At 42.0% G+C, this 24,853-nt stretch overlaps 1 pseudogene across 1 annotated transcript; it reads right to left on the bottom strand.

Moving 5' to 3' along the window:
* Positions 1-13,236: 13,236 nt before the first annotated feature.
* On the bottom strand, positions 13,237-16,154 carry LOC111382793 (annotated as a pseudogene). The gene is made up of 3 exons (XR_002700606.1): positions 14,900-16,154; positions 14,648-14,724; positions 13,237-14,337 (listed from the first exon to the last, which is right to left on the bottom strand). The product of XR_002700606.1 is annotated as a cytochrome c oxidase subunit 3-like (transcript).
* Positions 16,155-24,853: the final 8,699 nt, after the last annotated feature.

The following is a 24,853-nucleotide window of genomic DNA, read 5'->3' as shown; positions in this document are numbered from 1 at the left end:
TGGTAGTGAAGGGAAGTCCAGGGCTATGTCTGATCAGCTTACTGGGAGAATTCCAGGCGAGGTAGTATTAGTAAGGTTATGGAGGAAAGAGGAAATAGGATTTTGGGCATGGACAGGGAAAAGATGAGGCTTCTCTTTTATTTAGAAGTTGTTTATTGGGTAGCAATGTTTTCAACTGGAGAGGAAGGCCCTGAGGACGGGCCTGAGGTATCAATCTTTCTCTGTTTGTAAAGGTTTGGAAGAATTTTGTCAGAGCGGAAAGGGTTTGAACTTGGATGGATTGTTCCAAGGGGCTGGAGAGTCTTTTGGACTGGGTATGGTGTGAATGGCATTGGTTGAAAGGAGAAAGGTATGCTCGAAAGATAGGTAGGTGGTGAGTGAAACAGAGAATTCGGAGATAGAGAAAGAGAATTGGACTGCAACTGCGCTGGTAGTGAAGTGAAATGACAGAAGGTGCGTGAACCAATAAATGTATTTTATCTTTCTTTGTAGCTAGATGTGTGGCAACGGTTGGTTTTGTAATCAAATACCTGAAGCAATGGGAATACCCGAGTCAATTAGCTAAGCGAATAGGGCTGTTAGCGAGAAGCGGAGTAGCTCTTAAACCAATGAGCTTACGGCCTAAGAAGGCATTCCTTCATTCACTGCAAGTAGCTTCCAAGCTTTCCTAAAGTTCTAGTGGATAAGGAAGGAAAAGAGAGTCTTAGATTGGATCTTTTTGTAGCTAGATCTTGCTCCTTTAGTTTCTGGAAAATAAAACAACAAGGCTATGTAAATAGCTGATGGAATCTTACTTCTAGTCGTCGAGCTGAGGCTAGATAGAAAGTGAAACCTAGGTTGTAAGAAGGACTCGGGAAGAAGTAGAGTGTGACTTTAATGGTGCTTCTAGCTCCACAAGGTTGTCAGCTTGCCCGTCCCTCCATTCCAGACGAGAGGAAGTAATGGGATAAGGTCCACTCTCCCCTACTAGTTGCTTTGGATCGTTCGTCTGATGGGTTTTCTCGGAACGATGTTCAAGTTGGTTATGTTAACTCTGTTTTTAGTTAACTGCTGGGCTGGATTGACTAAATTAATAAATGGAAATCGAAGTTCTGTGTTAAAGCTACACACAGAACATAAGAGTTAAGGGATCCTGCTGTCCCATTTCAATCTCGAGACTTTTTCTCAATATGAGGTGATCGTCAGACTGTATATAATTCGGGGTGCTCGGACGTTTTTTTCCACCAGCTTTTCGGGTTTACCGGGCTAAGGTAACAATTAAAGGTAGGACCTCATCTCATTCCATCAATTGGTGTCGGGTTTACCAATCTCAGTATGAAAAGATTCACTATTTCCCTTTTCTTTCTTGGAAGGAGAAGTGCGGTAACCCCGCCAATCAAATAAAGTTTCCAAGCCTTCAAGCCAACCCCGTCTGATAAGGTGTCCTGCCCCGTTAAGCCCGCCTTTTATTTGAGAGACCCAACAACCGACTTTTAGCTTAGCTCCACGAGAACCAAGCCACTGAGAGATCTCTACATATAGTAGGAAAGCCAGCACGCTCGGTCGAAGATAGCTGCTACTTACCTATGACTACTCGGCGGTCTCAGAGACCGAACTGATCTATTAACACTTAGCCTTATCTATTAAATGAAACCCAGCTCACGAGAACAGAGGCCGAGTCTCTAGAAGCTAATCCGGCTACCCCCTTCTATAACCAAGAAGCCTTCTCTCGTTGACAACCCTGATACTACACATGTGTCATATATACGCGTGTAACATGTTCATATGTTCATTCACATGTTCACATTAGTGGTAGCTTGAACAAACAACAATTTATCCCTTCTCTAATAGCACGTCTCATTCATGTTCAAAGCAGACTGTCTTCATGCTCAATCAGTAGCAAGTTGACTTCATCCCCGGGGATAAAGCTCTTATTGGACAACTACAGGCAGATTTAGGGAAACGACTTGATTGTTCTTCGACAATGGAATCAGTAACACAATCGGAGTGGAGCGATCCCTGAAATCATAGGTTCGATGAAGAACTAAACCGAATGATCGAAAGACAATAACATAAGGGCACCTCTATAGACGTGAAAATCGAGTTACAGACCCCGATGGACGCGTGATGAATGTGAGAAGCATCTGCCCCGGTAAGCCTATATGTTGATGAATGGGAGGGTAGCGAACAGCATTCTTGAAGACAGGCTATTCGACCTCCTTACAACTCTTTTTGCTAGGTTCCGAAAGTGCTTATTCCGCCTTACCTTATTAGATTAGGGGCGATGGACTGTATTCAAGAGGATCAGACTTGAAAAGTTCAGGCTATGGAAGTTTCGATCTTCCCATAAATCTATCTTTTAATGGTGTCGATAGCCTCTCACGTGATGGTAAGCGATCATAAACTTCTTTCGATCTTGAATGCTCTGTTCCGCCCCTTGATTACTTTTTGGGATGACAGCAAGTCTTCTCCCCATTGGTGAGATTGGTCCCGTTCCTTTGTTCTTTGTCCAGCTACTCGGTCAATGAAGATGGAATCAGGGCTAGCTCTCTTAGTCCCATTCCTGATCAAATAAGATCCCAAAAGAACGAACAAAGAATGGAAGGCAGCATCGTGTATCGAAAGGGATCCATGTTCCAGTAATTGGTGTCAAAAGATATGTTTTATGGTCTATGAAGATAGGTTTGTTTCTGTCTTTCTTTCCTAACTAACAGGAAAAGAGAGAGATAGGAGTTCAACTCTCGTTCTATCCATGTTCAGCAGTCCTTGTCCATGTTGGAAATGTTGATGGCAGTACCGCTCAACTACGAGATGCTTGAAAGTCGATGTATCAATGTTCCCAAGAGTAGCATCGAGCCCCAAAACAGCAAGCCATGCTTCAAGCTAAGTCAGTCGGGATCTAATTGATTGCTAAACTGAAGGAACGATCTCTGTCGAAGATTTTCATTCTAAAGCTGGCCTATAACCTACCTAGCTCTCTTCTTTTGGAAGGATGGGATCATACCTATTGAAGAAGGCCCTGGGAACGCGACATTCGAGCAAAGCCCTTACTTATGCGAGAAGTTGCGTGAAGGGGGTGGGAAAGGAAGCTTACGATTTTTTTAGTGTGTGAGGTGGCCCCGAGAGCTGAACTAAAGCTGGCCGTTTCGAGACCAGGAGCTTTAACAGTTGCCCAGAAGAGGTTCACACGGCAGCTAGCGAGCTTCAAAACCGGGGAACAGCTGAACAGCAATCTCCAGCCTAAAGATGCTCGGTTGAATAAGTGAGAAGCTCTGCTCTAGCCCTAAAAAAAATCTCCGTGACAAGGGGACAATAGCAGTCCGTAGCGTGCGTTGAACAGGTCGTTTAAGGAAGGGGGTATGAGACAAAAAACATTAGATTTTTTTTATGCCTGCCAGTATTTGGTTTATAAATGGAAGGCAGGGGATAAAGATAGGATGGAGTCTAGCCCTGGAGTGGATTTTAGGACTAAATCCCCCTTTTCTTTTAGGTTGTGTATTACCAGTCAAGGGGTTGACGATAGACAGCCCAAAGGATGGCAGATGAGAAAAGACAAAGTTAGTATCTGAAAAATTGATCCACTTATTCTTTTTCGCCGACCCCGGCTTTCATTCCTTTATTATACTTATACTATATGTTATTCTACTTCGCTAGTCACTCCTGAACTCGGATACTCCTCAATTCAGGAGCCAGAGAGCTAACCAACCACTGAACCGATAGACAGATAAAAGGACGTTAGCCCCCTGCCCTCTCTAGGGTTATCTTGCAACAAAAACCAAAAAAAAGGCCATGGGGACACAAGAATCTGCACTGATGTTAGGGGTGAAGAAAGCCAAACATTAGAAGAACTCAATCGTTCTAGCAGTGGCAAGAAGTCAATAAAAACCACTGACAGGAATGCCCAGATCAAGATACTGCAGTCCAGTCTTCGTTGGAAACTATAGGCTGTCCTTCAGCTTCTAATCGATTTGCTTCTCTGCAGACAGAGGAAGACACTCATGAAGTGGACGAATTCGGTGAAGAATTACTGCAAGGAGCTGAGGGAACCTAGCCCATGAACCAGATTGGAAAGGAAAAACCTTATGGTACATTGACTAAGGATTCTTCCAGGGTAGTTTAGTTGATGCATAGGCAAATTTTCATAAAGAGATATTTCATAGAAAAAGTTCATTCAATAAGTGTGAGGAGGGCAGTTTTGGTGAAAGAAAATGAGGAGTGGAAAGAGAAAAGCTCTATCTATGAATCAAGGGGGAGGACAGAAGGGCAAAAGAAAAGGCAAATCAAAACCTGCTGAAGGTGGTCCGACCAAAGCTACTAGGGTGAATGCCCAAAGGGCGAGTCAAGATTCAATCACTAAGACTGTCTCATGAATAATGTAGTCTTTAATGTCATGGGATTAAAGATGAAAGAGAAAAATACAGAGTTGAGGGATCCCAATATCCTCCTAACAGTCAAAGTTTTCAAAAAGACTGACCAGATGTGAACTCTTTGCTGCTATAGATAGTCAAAACTAATACTTGCTCGGGATTTGCCTGCGCTAAGCCTCGGGGAGTAAAGTAAATAGGAGCCTCGCGCTGGAGAATTTCTTGCAAATGATAAATAGTGCTCATCCGTAGTTTGGTTCCTGACTTGAGGAGTGAAAGGCTGGCAGTAGTATACATATATAGGGCTATGCCCTTCGGTAAACATTCCTTTAGCAAGTAAGCTCTTGCTTGTTCCGTTAAATATCTCCCCTGTCCATTCGCATTAACATTTCCCATTACTTTCTCTTGTAGGGCATTTCTATGTAGCAAAAAGTTCTGTTAAATCAATCTCATAGGGAACTGAAGCAAGAAGAACTATCGATTAGGTATAGAAGTCAAACTGGAATGATACCTTCCGGGTTAAGCGATTGAAGTAATAAAGTCAAGCTTTTGCCAGAGGATGAGTCTTTCAAGTATCGGCAGCATTCCCTTTAGAAAAATATAGTAGACTAAGGACTTTGACTTTGAGAAAAGAGAGGATTTCTTTGATTGGCGATTTCCTCCATTGCTTTATATTTATTAATAAATAAAGAAATATAAGAAACGCGCGACATGCAGCATCAATCAACGGAAAAACGTAGTCACGGCCTATGCTATAATGCATCCCCAAAGGCCCTCCACCCTTCAACACCTCGTGGGAGTAATGCAAAAAAAAAGGAAGGCGAAACTCAAACTAAAGCAAACCAGCAGCCGGAAAATTAAAGCATATACGAAATTTTATAAGACACGATCCTTTTGTCCACCGGCAGATTCATTACACAATATTCTATTTTGACTCACCAGATCATTTGCATCGCTGACTACCACAGACCGTCAATAGGACACGCCCGCACAGAAGACGCGTTAGGTAAGTTGATATAATATAAATCAACTCAGGTAGGTCGAAAAGACGCCCTCACTTCGAGGAAGGAATAAAACAAAAAGAAACTTGAATTCGAGACAGCTATTCGAAAATAGTTCTTTTTCGAAGTCTCGGTCTGATAGATAGTGAGTGTGGGGACGAAGGACTGCAACTTCATATCATCAAAATAATAAAATAATAGACGCCTGCTGCCTAGTGCTTCCCTACGTTGGTTAGATCACCCTTCTTTTTCCAGCCTCTCTTGGTTAATCTGTATGATGCATCACATTTCACTTTCCTGAGTCGCATTCCCCTATGACTACTCTGGAAAAGGAAGTTTCACTACTCAACTTCGATCTTCTTTCCCCCATATAGATATTGAATAGAACAAGCTGCTTCATGATTTCGTGACATATCAAATAAGGGATTGTTAGAAGAAAGCTCCTATAGTGGACAGCTATAGCCCCTTTAGGGTGCTTGTTTAATTTAAGGCCATAAAGTGCTCGCTTAAGGCGGCAAAGAGAGATAGAATGCTTTTGGAACATGAATTATCGGCACCTTGAACTGTACTATCGGAACTGTGCTTTGAAGATTGATTTAAAGTAAACCAGTCAGATGTATCAGAAAAGGTAGTGATCTCCCCCTGAAAAGTCTCACGACCATAAAGAGAAGAAAAGGGAGATTTCATGTTGATAACAAAAAATGGAAATCTGTTGATTAAATACACTGCAGTAGTGAATGCTTCAACCCATAGATGCTTTGGTTCTCCACTATTTATCATCAAAGTCAAACCCATTTCAACTATATGTCGGTGTTTTCTTTCGAACACCCTATTTATTTAGTTCAGGCTCCCCAGGCGGGGCTCTTGTCCTGGGGCCACATCTATCTAATTGATTGAGAAAATCATATTTTCGCCGAAACGAATAAATACAGGTAAAACGAGTACAGCCATCAAATAAAATAAATAGAATAATCTATATCTAAACCTTTGATTAGAAGAAACCGGGGCAGGCCCCCAAAGAAAGATAAGAATTCATTTTATTTAAACAACGGTATATCAGATTTCTTATCATTAAAAGAAAAAGGTAAACGACAACTACGGCCCATCTGACAACTAGTACAAACAGAGAGGGCTTTTTATTCCTACTATCTATGTCAATAACATCCTTAGATTTAAATTGCAAGCCAAACTCCTTCTGATGCCTTTCCGAACTTCAACGCAACTAGCGCTTATTCACCTTTGTCTAGGGCATACAAACCGCCCATCCTACTCCCGATTGCCAGAATCCATCCTGTCCTCCGGATCCTTGATCCAGAATTTATCCAATGAGAACTCAAAGATGCAAGAATTTTTCTCAATAAGTTTACTAAAAGATATTAGGTTTATATCAGGAACAAACAAAACATCCTTTAATTCATAATTTCCTGAACTTGGAGTCAAAGAAGCATCACCAACATATATCTTATTGAATCCAAAGTAAGGAGTAAGACTTTTGAGATTACCTGCGTCAGCGGTCATATGAGCAGACGCACCAGTATCGGTATACCAGTTGGGATCCTGCGAATCAGAGAGAGAGATAGCCGCCAATGCTTGAGGGATATCTTGGGACTGATAAGAGTAATCAAACCGGTTCCAATAATACAGGGCAGTATGCCCAAAAGGACCACAGATCTGACACACAGTGTCAGCAAATCGGTTACCAGAACCTTAGTCCCGAGACGTATTACGTAACACTTGCTGTGGTTCAGGCTGTGGAGGACGATGCTGAGGTTGTTGATGTGGAACTTGATAGTTCTGTTGACTTTGCAGATTTTGCTGAGAATTAGAATTGACACCGGTCTGGCCCGAGGGAGTAAATCCCCGACTTGTTGATTCCGGTTGAAATTTATTCCATTATTCTTATTTGAACGTTGACCGACAAAAAAAACATTCGAATCCATTGGGCAATCATAAGAGTTTTAACTCTTTAATCGCAACTCAAAACTCAAAAATGCAAAAACAAACTGAGCGTAAGTTAGGTTTGGGGGTTTTGAGAGCATAGAAGTCACGAATCCCCTCTTTCGGAATATTTTGGAGCGGGCCCACGGAACGGACGAAGTTTACTGCTCGTTTTTGGGCATTTCTTGGGCCGAGTTAAGTAAAGACTGGCTACCTAGAAACTAAACAATAAACATGAAAACTTCCCTCTTAACATCACAAATAAATAGTTTTTCTACTTTTTATTTCATTCTCAATTTGAGACTTTAGTTCTCAAGAACATATTAAAGCACTCCTTGGAGTCCATGTAAAATAGACTATTTCTGCCATATCGTTGGTTCTGCTTTTTGATCGTGCCCAGCTTTTCCAGACCACACTCTTCTTCGAGCATTTCGACGATTCGTTGAATCTTATTAGGTGAAGGTACCCTCATATGTTCGGATTTTCGTAAGTCGATAATAAGGTCAGCTACCTGATTTTCCAATGAGGTGAGCCTTCGTATATGTGAGGCCTTGTTAGCTTAGCCCCCCGTTGGCTCCGGTTGCTCCTGCTGCTCCCTCCAGATGTCTTCTTGGTTGACCTCAGCAGCTTGGATTTCAAAGAAAGGAATAAAAACCTGAGCTAGTGGTAGTGGCTCAGAAACTTCCAGCACCGGGGGGAGGGTGTACGTATCCCAGGTGAGCCAAGAGGTTCAGAGTGGGAGTAGATCAGCTCCATCGAATCGACCTTATCCTCCTCAAACTCGCAAGTTGCTACGATGATGATAGGAATTGGAATGGGAATACCCAGAAATGTTAGTATGTAGTTGAAGAGTAGCCGCACCAGGAGTTGAGAAAGGAAAGAAAGAAAAAGATCTTCAAAAATTTTAGGGTCCGTGATGATAGATGTGGACCAATTGAAAAGGCTCTCTCTTTTCTTCTTCATTCTCACTCAAGAGGAATGCATCAACAAAACAGCCCTTCCATATAGATCGTCGTGGCATGAACTTTGTCAATAGATTCCTAGCTTCCTATTGATATTGATCAAAAATCTTTTTCAAGTTTAGTTCTTTTGACAGCGAACCAACAGGTAGCGCACTTGACACTTGACTGTATCCCAAATATGTTTTTGAAGTGATTTTTTGAACAGTTCGGTAAGTGTACTTAAAGTCCTAGCTTTTGCATGTGTGAACTCTTCTCCTGCCTTGCTTTTTCATACGCTTCTTGCTGGAGAAGTCCCTATGGAGTAAAGGGAAGTGCATGAATGCTGTATGACCGAACTCGAACTCGCGGAAGTCGATCATATAGAATACGAAAATTTGCTTTTTACTCATTATGTAAGACTTTTTCAAATTGAATAAAAAAACGAAAGAAAGCATACGCCTGTTCAATAGCTCTTTCCAATATCAAGCTGAACTCCTTCCGTATAGTAAAGTAAACTTTACACCCACCCAAACGGTCTTCTATTTTATATATGAGGAAAGCGCCTTTTTTTGAGTAGAAATGGAGGAGAGCAGGAAAGAGAAAAGGGTAAGTCAAAGAGAGCCAACCTACCCAAGACCTACTGCTGGCCCTTCATTTCTTCGTAAGTGCGAGCCGCAGATCGGGAAAGGAAGCATTCAATGATGCCGGAGACTTTGGGCTTGGCTTGGAATGCGGAATGAATGGTTGGTTTGTTTGATTGAATGTGGAATTTCATTTATGTGGTGTGAATGCAGGGAAGACTGAAGGCAGGGGAACGGTGTAGAGAAAGGAATTTTTTACGTCCATCTGCCATAGACGCCAGGACTTACTTTTTGCTAGAGAGATGAGCACTCGCACAATAGTCATCTTTGCCACGGGACTAAACGTCTTGTCGTAGTCAATCCCATATTGCTATGAGAAAGCACGAGCAACCGCACCAAAATAAATACTCTGAAATGTGAAAGAGTCGGCTCTCTCTTGTACAATACCTGGTATGGCAAGAGAAAACCAAGCTTCGCTTGAGGCAATCTGTTGATGACACGGGCTTCAGTCATCATCCATTCGGCCCGGCTGCACATTCTTCGCATTCATCATGCGAGATGTCGATTCTTCCTCTCCGCGACTCCCTTCTGCTGTGTAGTATAAGAGTAGGCAAACTGTCTGCGAATCTCGTGCTTTTCAAGTAAGCACCAACTTCTGGGATGTGTATTCCCCTCCAGAGTCTGTCCTCAAACATAGTTTTCTTTGCCTTTACTTTCTAAATCAAATTCTCCACTAAGCTTCTGAACTCCATGAACTTTTGAAAGACTTCGGACTTCTCTTCTAAGAAATATACCCCGCCCCGCGAGTAATCATCAATAAATGACTGCATATGCATATAAGGCTTACCTAAGCATGATGGAGTGGAGACTCTGCCAAAGACGTCTGCTTGAATGAGCTGGTCAACTTCTCCCCAGTTCTGTACATGCGCAAAGAATGTCTGAGTCCCTCTTCCTTTCCTGAACCTGTGAGAACACTCTAAGAATATGCCAGCAAAGATCTCATTCAATACTTGAGAAACTGCATCCATGACAATAATTTTTATGTGGTTGAGTAATAAATAATAATTAGGGCCTAGCTTTCCAGGTTTTTTGGGTTTTGGAATAAACGATCTATCTATACATGAAAAGGATAAAACCTAAAGAAAGAATCCCTTAATGCCTTATCAATGGAAAGGTCTTCGAAACTATGAATCTTTCATCTCTTCCCCTCCCGCGATAAGGACGTGTCTAAGGATGCTACTTCGGGCGGGCGTGCTTCTTTCTATGGGGGCGCACATTACTTTGGACGTGCTTTACTGGCAGATGCATGAGTCGGAACATAATAGCTAGGCACGTCGTGGGAGGAGAATAAGCAAAATCTTTTGCATAATCCAAATAAAAGTCAACATCTCGCTGATCAAAATCATCATCACGAGCAAACTTCTAGTCGATCTACCGGATCAACTTCTGCCTACCCCGCCCGGTCAAAGATCGTCGGGAGTGTTTTTTCTTCAACGGGAGGCCAGCCTATTATTCCACCCACCTCTATCCATAAGTAGTGAGAGCGAACTTGGTTCTCCGGCGCCTGGCTATTTCCCCCGTCCAGTCCCCCCGGTTGGGCCAAGCTAATGAGATCCGGGCTCAGCCCATTTGTAGTAAACGCAGCTTAAACACTATCACTATTCCAAAACATTGATGAAAGAAAACCCATAATAGTTATTCCCACCCTCCCAGGGGGGTACTTGATTGATCAGGAGAAATGTCTACTTTTTCCCCCTTATAATATGGGGGTCGTTAGCGCTGCCAGTGCATTTGTTCCTCTGCTTGTCCGCTACCCTTAATTTAATAATGCCTTCCGTCAGTATGAGTGAACGTGTTTCCCAGCTCCCGGTCTTTCTAAACAACAACGGTTCTAATAAATTCAGCCTTGTCATGGCTGGTTTGGGTTAGAATTCATAAAGGTGGGTAGAGATGGCCGCAGTAGATTCTTCCGACCGAGTCCCAGTGGCAGAGTCTTGAGGCACGAATCCAACGGCAAGGGAATCAGCGGCTGATCGCGATTCATCAGTCGCAATTCTCCCAGCCCAGCAGCTATCCATTTGAATTCGCCAGTCAATGACTGAGCTGTGATTGCATAGGTAATATTTCAAGCTGGAGCGGAGGCAGCAGAGACGAAGGTGAGAGCAGGGGGGTAGGAGTAGGGTACCCTAGTTATAGTTCGCCCGAAGCATCGCTAGAGGCATAGGCAGTCAGAAATCAAAATCGTGGTCGATCTTTCTCAAGCTATCAAATCAGCAAGGGTTCTAGAATAGTCAAGGCTACTCGATAAAGGATGGTTGGCATTCATCAGTACGTGGATCCGTCGTAGGGATTGGTTCAGCCACTCGACGACCGGCACTTGCCATTGAAAAACCAATTGTAGTGCTTTATGCAGCGAGGTACCGCGATCGAACGTCATCGGAATGCCCCAATATGAGAAAGCCATTTCGGGTGCGGTAGATCAACAACCCGAATTACACACGAAATTTGTGGAATTGCAAAAGACAAGTGAACTCGGCAAAACGGAATGCTTTGTGAAAGGCCAGACAGGTTGTATTGGGGTGGATTAGCTTCCGGAGAAAGAGCAAGGAGCTTACTTACCTAAAAGCTAAAAGGGTAGGGTTGGGAAGGAAAGCGATACAGCTTGAGCTTGAGCGTGGAGCTTATCTTCTTGACAGGCCTACTTTTCTTTGTTCAACTGGACTGGTTCGCTTGACGGGTCCTGGTCACTGCTAGTTAGCTCCACGAGACTTGGATAATCATTTTCAAAAGGTCTTTCTCCGATTTATTGTTCCTCCTCCTTGGTGCTCTTTCCAAACGCCCCTTTAACGGCTTCGTTTGACTTACTTAGATAGATAGAAAGCGGCAGGCGAACCCCGACTTGTTAACAAAAAGCTTTCTCCGACTTCCAAGTTGGATCAACTGGTTCACTGGGCTTGGCTGGTGTACTAGATAGGGACAGGACCTTTTAAAGAGCCTTCATCCGGTGTGAGGCTTGTGCTTCTTTCTATGTCTATGGAGAGCATGAAAGGCCCTAACAGGTCAGTCAAGTTTCGCAGAAAATTGTAGCGAAGGCGAAATAGACCAGCCTATCTACTTAAGAGGGAACGAAGGCCCCAGGACCATGGGAGACTACCAGTTCTTGCTCCGGATGCTGCTACCGAAAGATGGTAAGGACAGGATGAAAGGCCGGGTTCCCCTAGGTGCCAGTTAGACATGAACTGAGACAGGGGAAGTCCATAAGAAGGACTGAATCCAAAGCATTGCCCCGTCGGGGTGATTCACCCTGAAAGACCAGTTCTTCCCTCTACGACAACAGAAGAATTGTCAACAAAAGAAGAAGCAGATAAGAGAGCAAGATTCGTTCAAAGAAAAAGTTATCATCCGTCTGGGGTTATGGCTTTGAAGAGGCCTTAGTCGGGCAACTTTCCAGAGGGATTAGGCGAGAAGTTAGTAGGTAGTAGTGGTAAAGATTCTTTACTCGCAAGTGAAAAGGCCGACATCTCACTCTAATGTCCTAGGATGTACCAGAGAGGGTGAACCAAGCCAAGCCCCTTTACGTTTGTTATCCCCTCCGTCAATAGATCAGTAGAGATCAGCGAGTGGAGACGAAAGGGGCCAGGACTGAAAGTACCAAGTCGGAAAGACAAGTGTTGTGGCTTTCAAGCTTGTCTCATCTCCCTGTTGCCTTAATCTAAGCCTGGAGACCTGGGTGGGGTGCTTGCCTGTGACTGGAGTCTTTCTATATGCTTTCCTTCAGCCCTTAGTGGAATCCTGGATCTAGGTCGGATTCTTTGGGCCACTTTTTTGACTTCGTCAGTCTCCCTTAGTGGCAGGTTTGTTTGCCTCCCTTGCTCGGACCGGGCTTTAGTCTTTGGTTGTCATCCTGGAACCAATGGTTAGAAGGGCCAACTATGTATCAAAATTGAAGCGGAGATTGCGTATGCATGGATGAATGTCGAACATCTCGCTCGGATGAATCCCCTGCCAATATCTTGGTCTTTTGGAGAGAAGATATCCTTGACCTGTCCATGATTGAAGCCAATGCCCAATTCATTTCTACCAATGCAAAGATCAAATCTTTTTATACAAATACTAAAGTAAAGGTGCTCTCCTTACGTACGCCTCCTTTTTGTTCACGCAAGCTGTCTAAGGTAGTGTATCGAGGGGCTCTAAGCGATCAAGGAGACACGTCTTTCTTTATGGCATAACCCGGAAAGACTTTTCTTAGTCTTTTTCCTATTACTATCACACCCTTTACGCTACCGCACAACTAACCGTTGCTTGGTTAGTCGGATCCGGAGAACTCTTTGCCCCATCACCTACTAAAGGATCTGCTATCGGATTGCTGCACTTCTCAGGACCCTCTGCGTCAGAGCGACCCCACCGGGGTAATCCAGCCACCCTACGTTCAAGTTCGATCCATTAGGTTCTTCGATTTGTTCAGAAAAGAAACGAGAGACAAGAAAACATCTTTGATTACGATTAAAAGGAACAATCTGAAATAGACCAAGATCCAATTTCGAGTCATTTCTTGGTGAACATGATCTGCCATAATCTCTTCGATCCCTTCATTTATGTGCCGGAATAGAGAGAGATTTGGTAGGAAAGTGGAAGACACTTTTTTGTATATGATAATCAAAGGGAGTGGGAAAGCTGCAGTAATTCTTTGGAAAAGCCCGGTTCTCTTTGTCTTCGAGCTTTCATTCCTCAATCCACTGATTCGTTCCTTCATATACCTCCCCACCAATAGATAGAGACAAATGGGAATAACCGAACCACGTCTACAAAATGCCAGTACCATGCAGCTGCTTCAAAGCCAACGTGATGCTCCTTGGTCAGATGACCAAGATATTGGCCAATACCACATATGATCGAGAAAAGAGTACCTATAATCACATGAAAACCATGAAAGCCAGTTGCTAAGAAAAAGGTAGAACTATAAATACTATCCGAAATAGTGGAGGGTGCTTGATAATATTCCATTCCTTGAAAGCCAGTGAATACTAGGGCCAGTAAAACGGTAGCTACTAAAGCGTAAACTGCTCGTTTTTCCTTCCCCGCGAGTATAGCATGATGAGCCCAAGTTATGGCAGCTCCGGATGAAAGGGGAATAAGGGTATTAAGAAAAGGGATTTCCCAAGGATCTAAAACCCCAATACCTTTTGGGGGCCAAATATCTTCGATCTCTATCGTAGGTGCCAAAGAAGAATGAGAAGAAGCCCGAAAAAAAAGCAAAAAAGAACATAACCTCCGATACAATAAAAAGAATAAAACCATATCGAGGTCCTAATTCTACGACTTTGGTATGATGTCCTTCCAACGTGGATTCACGTAGAACATCGTGCCACCATACGAACATGGTATATAGGATAAATATGAGGCCCAAACTGAGAAGTGTTGCACCCCCTTGAAATGAGTGCATGCACATCACACCTCCTACGGTTGTTGCCAAAGCTCCGAGTGAGCCCGAAATAGGCCATGGACTTGGATCTACCAAATGATAAGAATGCCTCTGAGATTCAATCATAAACCACTTTGCCTCGGTTGTATGTAAACCCCCCCTTCACCCCCACCCCCTAAACTAGTAAAGAAGGGCTCTTTGGGGTCTAATTTTCTTTCTATCTGACAGGACAAACAAATAGGAAGGGATGGTTCTTTCATTGCATTGATAGAAGAAGAACTAGAAAAAGATCTATCTATTACTTTGAGAAGAGAATCGTTGGTTTGACTGACGAACTACGTGGGAAAATGGACCTTCTTTCTTTGATTTTCAGCAAGATTTTTGGAAAGTAACAATTCCATTCAGTTCGCTTTCGGGAAACTTGCTGGTCGCGGATTAGTTCATTCTACGCCGACAGCGGCCTAAAATCAAAGGTGCAGGTTGATCTCTCTGGTCTCGCTCCCTTCCCGCACTATTCCTCCCCACTAAAAAGAGCGATTGAGAATCTCGAGAACCTTTCTGAACGTCTGTCTTCGCGGGGCGATTGGAAAAGGAGTCTCTTTTTCTTGTAGTGCCTTCCATTCCACTATTCTGATCGAGAAAAATGCTCTTCCGAACGACCGAGATTAAAAACCGATGCTTCCTTGGCCGTGTAGAACATGCATTAGCATTATGTCATTCCTACAAGTGATCCCCCATCCAGGATTGGAAGAAGTGCTATATGAGGACTTCGTAATCAAATAGAATATATTTCTTTCCATTCCTCGTGAGCCACTTATTTCTCCGAAACAAGAGATCAAAGTGATCTTCTTCCTTTTTCCCAATAAGTCGACGGCGTTACACCATTGGGATACTTCGAATAAACTGGAGTACATATAGGATACACCGGTGCTAAAACCTTTTCTCAAGATATCTTCCAAACTGTTGGGGTCGTTGCTCCGGATGTTGTTCTCCCGGTGTGAAACCAGTTGGTTCCGTAGTTTTAGAATTCTGCTGATCCCAAGTACTCCATCTCCATCATTGCATATGGCAATATAGAAAGTAAAGAGTAAAAGGCATGACCAGAAGAATTGTGTGAAATAAGTGAATTTATCTAGTTGAGGCATTCTTGTTTAAGAAGAAATTATTCCCTCCAGACAGCTTAACTCCGTCAAGCTTGTACGAGTAGTGAAGAAGTATAGAGAACTTTTGTTGGTTCTTTTCCAACGGAAAGCAGTGTAGAAAGCAAAATTCAATCACTAACGTATAAAGCACTTTCTTTGTTGAATGTATCTAGTTCCATCTTTCTTTGATTTTTTTCTTTGCTTTGCCTTTGAATAAGGATTTTGCCTTTAGTCTTGCCCAGGCGGGATACCTGGTAAGCGAGAGCTCTTTCAACTCCTTCGATCAGGTTCCGTACTCCAAATAAGCACTCTTATCTTTAGTGGCCGTTTACCGCTCCGCATCCTTATTTTCGGCTTGACTTTGTTTGTGTATCTGCTTTTGGGTGTACGTATCCCACGCTAGGCTTTCTATGGGATATGATCAGAACTAGAATCACAAGGAAAGAAATCGGCTAATCGAGAGCTCTATTCCGATCCAACTTCCAATTGGTTATATAAGGCCGATTACTCTGACTTTCTCTTTCTATACGCTATTTCCTCTTTGTATTAAAGGAAATCTAGATCTTGCTTGTTCTTCGATAAGTAGCTAATAGAAAAACGAAGATGTCATACGCGTAAGAGTAAGCTAACAACTAGATTCTAGAGTTCTAGTTCCCATCCCGAGAAATGGAAAAGAAAGGGCTTAAAAGCGCCTTAGGCTTCAAACTCAACCTAATAATCAACTTCCAAAGGATGGAATGATTGTAGGATCAAGAAGGCTTCTTTATATAAAGAAAGGCAGCAGCAAGAACTATATCTATCAAAGAAGAAGAGTCAAGAAGGAATGGAATGGAAAGTTTGGATGGAATGTGCCTATGAACTATTCCTCTTTCAAGCTCATTACGCTCATTCCCGAGGAGCACTTCACTTCACTCGCTTAAGCCGAATTTACCCAGTTCCCTCTCGGCTGACACGCTACTCGGGATCAGCTCGAACAGCGGTAAGCTACTGCATTCCTCCTATATGGCATCCTTCTTTCCTTAAGGTCATTTCCTTATTTTGGTCTACTACCTCTAATGCTTTTCACTTCAGCTTCAGAACGATTAGCCCTACGTTGCTGGATGTCGCCGCTATCACTGGGCTCCCTCCGAATGCTTAGACTGTGCATCCTTTTGCGTCCGTCCCAGAGTTTTCCGACCCTTGGCCTACCCGGACGCTACGGGGAGTCCTTATACGATTATGCTGCCTTTCTTTCAGCAACAGCCCGGAATTCAGGGCCTCTGAACATGGAAGAATATATCTCCTTTCTTACTGGCTATGCCCTCATTTATTATGAAAATGTCTTCCACAAGTCCAAGTCTCACCTTTTTTCTGGGGCTTTTACTCCCTTTCGGTCGAGGTAGACCTTCGAAACCCTCTGACCAGTAGGGTGGTGGTGGAAGGGATAACCTTGAATCTTGAATATGAGAACTTTCCCACCACTACACCTGCTGCTGTGAATGCCATCACACCTCAAGAAGTCCCACTCTAACCATAGACACCAACCAACCCAACTAAGCCATCCAGAAGAAAACCAAGAGAGTTCTCTAACCTCCGTGCTTAGTTCCCAGTGCTTTGCTGTAGTAAGCTAGAGGCTTGCTTGCTGCATCAGAGCCGCACCTATCCCTCTGTCACAAGCATCAATCTCCAAGACGAAGGGCTTTGAAAAGTCAGGTGGGGCCATGACAGGGGTTATGGTCATAGCTTGTTTTAAACTCTTGAAAAGACTTTTCTACAGCTTCATTCTATTTGAATTGTCCCTTCTTCAACAGGTCTGTCAGTGGCTTAGCAATCTTTCCAGAGTTTCTCACAAGTGTCCTATAATACCAACTAAAGCCCGAAACCCCCCTCAAGGATTTCACACTGGTGGGAGTTGGCCACGGAGTCATGCTCTCAATTTCGGATGGATCTACAGCAAGACCCTCTCCAGAAATGATATGACCCCAGGAATCTATCTGTGGTTGCCCAAATTCATACTTTGACAGTTTAGCATAAAGTTTATGTTCCCTCAGAATAGTAAACACTGCCCTTAAGTGTTTCAAGTGCTCCTCCACACAACAATTCATTTTATATAAAAATTTCATCAAAAAAGACATTTACAATTCCTCAAACACTTACTGAAAACCTCATTCATTAGGGCCTGAAAAGTAGAGGGTGCATTATATTCAATTATATTATTAAGGCGGAAAGGCATTACAACAAATTCATAATGCCCCAAGTGAGTCTTGAAAGCTGTCTTTTAAATATTATTTTCAAACACCCTGATCTGGTGATAACAAGATCTCCGATTTATCTTGTAGAACAGAACAGCTTTGCCCCCACATAACTCATCCACCAATTCTTCAATAATAGGTATAAGGCTGATTATTAAAGAATCTTTAATAGTCAGGTTTTTATCCCTGTAGTCAACACAAAATCTCCATGTGCCATCCTTTTTCTTCATCAGTAGCACGCATGCTGTCCAAGGGATGAAAACCCAGTGACACTTCTCAAACATTCTCTCTGTATCCACTGCAAGTGGCTCCACACGGCCTGAACGTCGCACTGTGGTTTGCTTGCTCTCTGATAAGCCTACTTGGCAGTGGCTCAACCAGTGAGAGCTCTCAGTCTCAAAGTGAAGCAACTCGAGTTTCACCATAGGCCTATTCTTCTTTAATACGAGTCAACTACTGCTTTTGCTAGCCGGGAAAAGGGCATTACGAATATATGGCCAAAGGAAAGAAGAAGACACCCATCTAATACCATTCTTATCTCTCCTATCTTGATCTAACCTTTTAGAAGCCTGGGAAGACCCATAAAGAAAGAGATAACTCAAAGAGCAACTGCAACCTAACAGCGGATAATAGCAGCGGATATATCGGTTGCAGTTTTATCCGCTGTCGTGGGAATACCTGAGGCAAGTAGCTAAATGAATAGGGCAGCTAGTGAAGTGAAGAGGAAAGAGAGAAGTGTCAGAGTTCAAATAGAAGGTAATAGAGTGAAGGACGTGGCCCTTAGGAAAGGGCATGAGAAAAGGAAAGGAAGAGTTGTAAGGCTCTGTAAACACAATCAATAAAGAGTTCCGTTAGCGGTCTTCGATGAACATATTCGGTTTAGTGAGAATAGCTCTAGTTTGAGAGCTTAAGCTATGAGTTGAAAAGTTAAGTATGGGCGGGGTCAGTTAAAGCTTTAATGCCTCCTTTAGAAGGAGGGTGTCGGGGATGAAACAAACGATGATCCAGCAAATAAGTAGGGGGGTTCGAAATCGAGTTCCAAAGCGAGGTCGGTTGGTGGAGAAATGAATGAATTCCCCAAAAATCCTCATGTCAACCCCTGACTGACCGGAGGCCTAAAAGCTCAAAAACAGAGGAAGGGTACTCTGATCGACGACCTCTTCGATGATACATCTCTGTCGGTTGGTTTGTACTACAGAGAGGTATTCCGATCGACCGGGTTTTCTTTTTGAAATCATGTAAATAAGGGGATTTTCCACTGTTGTGTGATATCACATGGAGGAAGACAGCTGTGGCGCCCACCCGCGCTGGTCTGCGTCTGACTACTGTTCCCTAACTGACATTCCATTCTCTGGACTGAGTTTCCTCCGGTACCATTGATTTATCCGTACCATAATAGACGAGGTCTTCTGAGCTCTCTTTTTCTGTGAAGAAGGGTGGCTAATACAGAGAAGAAGATTCCGCATCTCCATCCGAATCGGAAGGAAGGGCAAATCAATTACGTCAGTCAAAGAAAGAAGCAAACTGACTGATGAACACCAACCGGTCTACCAGGAGAAAAGAGCTCACCTAACCTAGAGAATTCACTCCCTGGATGTAAGTCCAGTCAGTCAGTAGCGGTAGAATAGTCCGATTTCCTAGCGAAGGAAGCCCTCTCGGAAAGCCCCCTCCCAATGGCCCTAAGCGCTCAAACCAACCCTTGTGATGTCACTGAACGAAAGTCTTAGGGCAGTAATCAGGAACACAACAAACCCAAGAACCAAATCGGCTAGGCTAAGTTTGAAAGTGGCGACTTTCGATAAGCTTTCCCTTGGGTGTAAAAGAGCCTAGAATCCCTGTAGATAGAGATCTGCTTCCTTATATGGCCCGGCGTACAGCCCTACATTGCTCAACTCACAACAAGACCTCTAAAAAAAATGAAATCGAGGCGTCGAAGTGAGAGAGATTTGAGATTCCGTAAGTAACTCAGTGAGTGCTTTGTAAGGCTTGAAAGAAGAAAATGAAATACGAACAACCGCGCTGGTCGTAATAGATCGACTTTCATGCTAGTTCTTGCTCCAGCATGAAAGTTCCATTTCAGGGAAGGACCGGCGTTTTGATACCACCAGGAACAGGATTGGGAGAACATAGGATTGGTAGTTGGGCTCTGCTCGCTTGGTTGGTCATTCCCTTCTGTCTAGGTTGATGGATAGGTGAGCGCATGCAGTTACTTCCGAACGAACCGGTTGATGGCAAGCTTTAGCTTAGCTGGCTAGCGGAACAGAAGATGGGTTAATGGGCTCTTAAGGCTTGGGATTTGATCCACTCGATAGGGAACGAGCAGATGGCTCCTCTTCCGCGGTTCTTCGCCTCCACCCGCGAATGGTGAATTTCTTGCTGGTCTTACAAAAGGATTCTCGCAGTTTGTGAGAGAAAATCTTAGCGGTTCTCTTGAGAGCATCCCCTATGGTTGGTTGTCTTTTCTCTGCTGTAGAGAAGACCTTTGCGGAACTCTGTTCTCGAAAGAAAATTTTCTATCTAAAGAAAGGGGAAGCAGTCTCAATTTAGGCAATCGATAAAGGAGTTTTACTCGACCGAAGATAAAGAGGTTCTGAACTCGACTAAGCAAGTAGCTGGAAAGGAGTCACTTGACCGGTAGGAAAGGTGGGATACTATTAGAAAGGAGAAGTTCGAAGAAAGGAGAACAAGTCTTAAGGATCAGAGTGGAAGCTTTCCTAATAAGGAAAAGGGGTACTGTACTAATTGAGTAATCTCAAGTCAGTAAAGCCAGACAGGTAAGGGGTTAACCCAAGAGGGGGGACTGACTAAAGTAAAGCACCAAAGCTCATGGGATTCTATTCGGGTACATTTCCATTTAACCAAATAGGCTTTGGAAAGAATATGAGTGGTCTCCGTCCTCATCCACATCCACTTCTAACTAAGAAGTTGAGGGACAAGACCGAAGGTATAGTTTACCAGCCGAAGGTGGTTACGGTTTTGAACTAAACCAGCCTGACTCAGAAGTAGCCGGAGAAAGGCGGGAACTCGTTCTTAAGCAAAAGCAGGGGCTAACTCCACCGATGCGGTAACGTCGGCAATGGCAAAAGAGCATCCTTTTGCAGAGATCAAAATCCCAGCTAGCGGCCCTGTGCTTAAGGCAGCAGGTATAGGTATTATGGTAGCTTTCTTTCTAGCGGTAGGTTTAGTTCCGAACGCTTCTGGCTCCATTAATATACAGTTATAGGATGATTATGATTAGGCTAGGCACACTTTATAAGAATAGTTTAGTTTATACTCATAGTTCGTCTTTTCAGTTTCTTCCTTCCCCAACCATTATTTTAACTAGAGATTTTTGTACTGTAGAATGTTCGCTTGTGCAGCTATCCACTGATATTTACTTTATCTATAAAGATTTGACGGAAGATCTTCAATATAGTATGTCTCACGACCAATTAGCTGTTATTCAACAAAAAAGACTTTATGGTATATATGTTCTATCTCCGCTACAAGTTAAGTTCATAAAGAAGGCGAATATAACTCCGTTTTTACATGATACGCTACTTGATCATCCCGATATCATGCTTGGTACTGGCTCTGATCCTGATATGATTTATGCGGTTCTGCCTGATCAAAATGATGTATTGGTGTTAATGGGATTATCCCTAATGTTACTTCGTCTTTCTCATGGTCGCATGCCAAAAGATGGTTACCGGATGGAAGATCTGGATGATTCCTTTTATTACAGTCTTCAACAAATGGGAAAGGTGGATAGACTTTACAGGCTTGACTTAACTGCATCATTAAGGATGATTCCAATCAGTCTTATTTTGGATAAGGTTAAGCCTTTTGTTGGGGATGGTTCTGTTTATAAACTCATTTCATCTTTTCTTAATCTCCCTATCATTGATGATGATGGAAATCATAGGTCAGATATAAGTTTAGGCGGTATGCCGCCTGTGGGCGAAATCACGAGGGTATTATTCAATATTGTCTTAATGGACATCTTCGATCGTGAGTTTCCCAAAAGGTTTCCAGGGGTAGCATTTTGTAGATTCTCCAATGAAGTCTTTATTTCGACTAGAGGAAATGATGAAGGAACTCGGGCTGGCTGGAATAATCCAGTCTATTGGATCGGGTGATGCCCCCCTTCTGTGTTATTCTAAAAAGATGATTTTATTGGACTATGATAGCAGAGTACACTCTTATGAGATAAAATAAGTATTTGATACTTTTCTCAGTATAATTTATATTTCTCTCAATATTTTGAGAGACGCAACTCTACTAGTAGTCCCAAAAGGCCGGCTCCTCCTGAATTCTACCCCTTAAAGAAGATCAAAATCAGTGATGGATGTGGATTGGAAAGCCAGGTGAACGCGGAGTTGTTAATATGTTTCTCAACAAGGTGATGTAACATACATCACGTACTTATTATCTTATCATTTGAATTGCTCTAGCCCTGAAGAAGAAAAAACAAAGAACTATGATCACACAATACTACTATTGTATTAAAACGCTAAGCTGTGCGTTTCAAATAAACAGCTTATCAGAGAGAATCTATGTAGGTACCCTTTCCTCGGTCTCAGAGAGTTACACTATTCTTTCTCATATTCGACATCGACATTATTATTCTTCTACTAATGATATATCTAAGATCAGAAGTGATTATAGTCTAAATTCTAGTAGAAATTATAGTAGTAATAAACAAAAGAAAATATATTGTTCGTTGCAACAGCTAGCGCACACACTAGGTATATTATACAAATCTAAATGTGCTTCTATCTTAAGAGCTTGCCCGTTCCCGCCATGAAGGCACTGAATGGAGTAAGGGATCGGTTCCTTTCCTGTAGCTTACCCCCTTGGGGGCTAGGGGGGAGAACTACCGCTTGTAGCTACTGAGCTCCGACCCGACTATTCCTGTTAAGGAATAGAGTAAGGGTCGTTCCTTTCCTCTCCTCCCGAGCCTCAATTCAATCCTATTGAATTGAGTAAGGCTCGTACCTTTCCTGTAGCTACTGTAGCTCTGTAGCTTCCTCTTGAGCTTAAATGAGTCCTTTAGGAGCCTTTTAAGAGTCTCTTTCTTTCTTCAGACTCTTAGAGCTCCCCCCCTACTTATCACTAAAAGAATCCGGATGTATTCGCTAACGAGGGCCAAAGCTCAGCTTTGGTCCACCACCGGGAGTATATATATATATATTTATTTATTTATTTATTTATTATTATTTTTTAATTTTTTTGCACGAGAGGCAGATGTAATAACGATTAAAAAATAAATATTAATTGCACATGGAAATTTTACAGGCTGGTTTTAGGCTGGTGATATAGCAAAATTTCTTTGGTTGATTTAACTTTTTCTTTTGTCCTACAACCAACGAAATTCTGCCATGTCACTACCTGTTAATCAGCTTGAAAAATTTCCCTGCACATGTAGTATTTAATATGGGTGTTAAGAAATTTATTAAGTGCAAAAGCATAAAATAAAACACACACGATCGTGTGTAATTTAGAAGTCAACATATATATCTGCTTCACCTTCCATTGGAGTGATTTCTGATTAAAAGGAAATCTCTTTGCATTATCAAAAAGAGAATAATAAATTAATTATGTTTCCAAGCTATAAGAATTTAAATAAAAAGAATTATAAAATAAAAAGAAAAGCATCATTATTTTGAATTGTAAGCCATACTTCCATTCTATTAAGATCATGAAAAATATACAAATGATTCAAAGAGTTCAAAAACAATTTCGTTTTCTTCTCTCTCTCTCTCTCCCTCTTTTTGTTTTTTTAGTTTTTTTTTTTTTTTTTTTTTTTTTTTTTTTTTTTTTTTTTTTTGTATGAACACCAAAGCTTGAGTTGGGCTCAATTCCTCCCACAATCGACAACTCAATCAAAATCAACCCTAAACCATCAAAATGCCTCTCCACTTACGGTTGCTTCCCTTCAACCACTTAGGACACACAGAGAATGACCATAAAGGCAGTGAAAACGATGGTGGACGTAGAGATCATAGAACACAAGGTTCTCATGTAGAGAGAGTAGAGAGGCATAGAGAGACTGAAACCGTATGGAACAAGAGAGGGGCACGCAAGAATAAATAGTTAGAATTAGGTCACAACAATGGGTCAAGCACAGTTAAGGATTTAAGTGGGCATTTGCGTCCAAATAAGTAAAGACAGGTCATAAGCAACACTAATTAAAATTAAGCTGCTTCAAATGGTCCAAACAAATTGGGGTCGGGTCAATTTCATTTTGATGTCGATTTGCCGTTCAGTTATTAGGTCGATGCCGGCTGAGAAAGTTACCGAGTTAACATCATAGTTCGAGGAGCTCGTTTAACAACAATTTGCCTAACATATCTAAATATCGACCCCCAATTGGTCTATGGACTCACTTATTGAACTCGTGATCCAATGTCACTGTAACTTAGCTAAATCAATATCTAGGTTGAATTTGATAATTATCACATTCATAGAAAATGTCCATTCTCACTTCTTACCTTTTAGTATTTATAGTTGCAAGTAAATTTATCAGTTTTAGGAAGCTCATCAAAATCATATCTGATAGGGACAACAAAAAATAACTACAAAAGTTATCATAGTTAAATAAAGCATTTTGTGAAAGGGTTCATAAATGTTGATAATACAGGGAAAAACTTGACATACCTAAATAATTCTTTCAGAAAATTTTCACTTTTACTTCTATACATTAGTATTTCTGTAGTTGCAAGTAAACTTATCAGTTTTAGGAAGCACATCTAAATCCTATCCGCTAGGGACGATTAAAAATTAACTATACATAAGTATTATTACAGTTACATCGAAAATTTTGTGAAGGTGTTCATAAATTATAAAAATACACGGGGATAACTTCACGTACCTAAGTAGTTCTTCCACTTCACATGGATAACACCTTTTAAGATAAGGCCAAGAAACTGTATGTTTATTTGCATATTATGTAATTAAAATTATTTATCTAAGGAGATTGTCCTCTCGTCAATGAATTTGACAAGTTATCATAACCCTCAATTTAAGTATTTAAACCATTTACTTCTATTAAAACATGGGAAAATTACCTACAACCCTACAATTAAAGATTGATTTTCTTAAACAAGGGGGTTAAATATAAATTTCAGATTTCAGGTGTTAAATAAAATTATTAATTGTATTTAATAAAAATCTAATTATATCTAAAAAATTCATTTCCAAACACGATCATTTTTCCCATCTCTTCTCTCTCTGTATATCATCTCCTTCTCTCTATCACATACCATTGTTGGA

Source organism: Olea europaea, unplaced genomic scaffold (genome assembly GCF_002742605.1).
Source record: "Olea europaea var. sylvestris unplaced genomic scaffold, O_europaea_v1 scaffold256, whole genome shotgun sequence".
NCBI classification, from domain to species: Eukaryota; Viridiplantae; Streptophyta; class Magnoliopsida; order Lamiales; family Oleaceae; genus Olea; species Olea europaea.
Note: the sequence above shows the minus strand (reverse complement) of the source record. Positions and strands in the feature narration are given on the sequence as shown.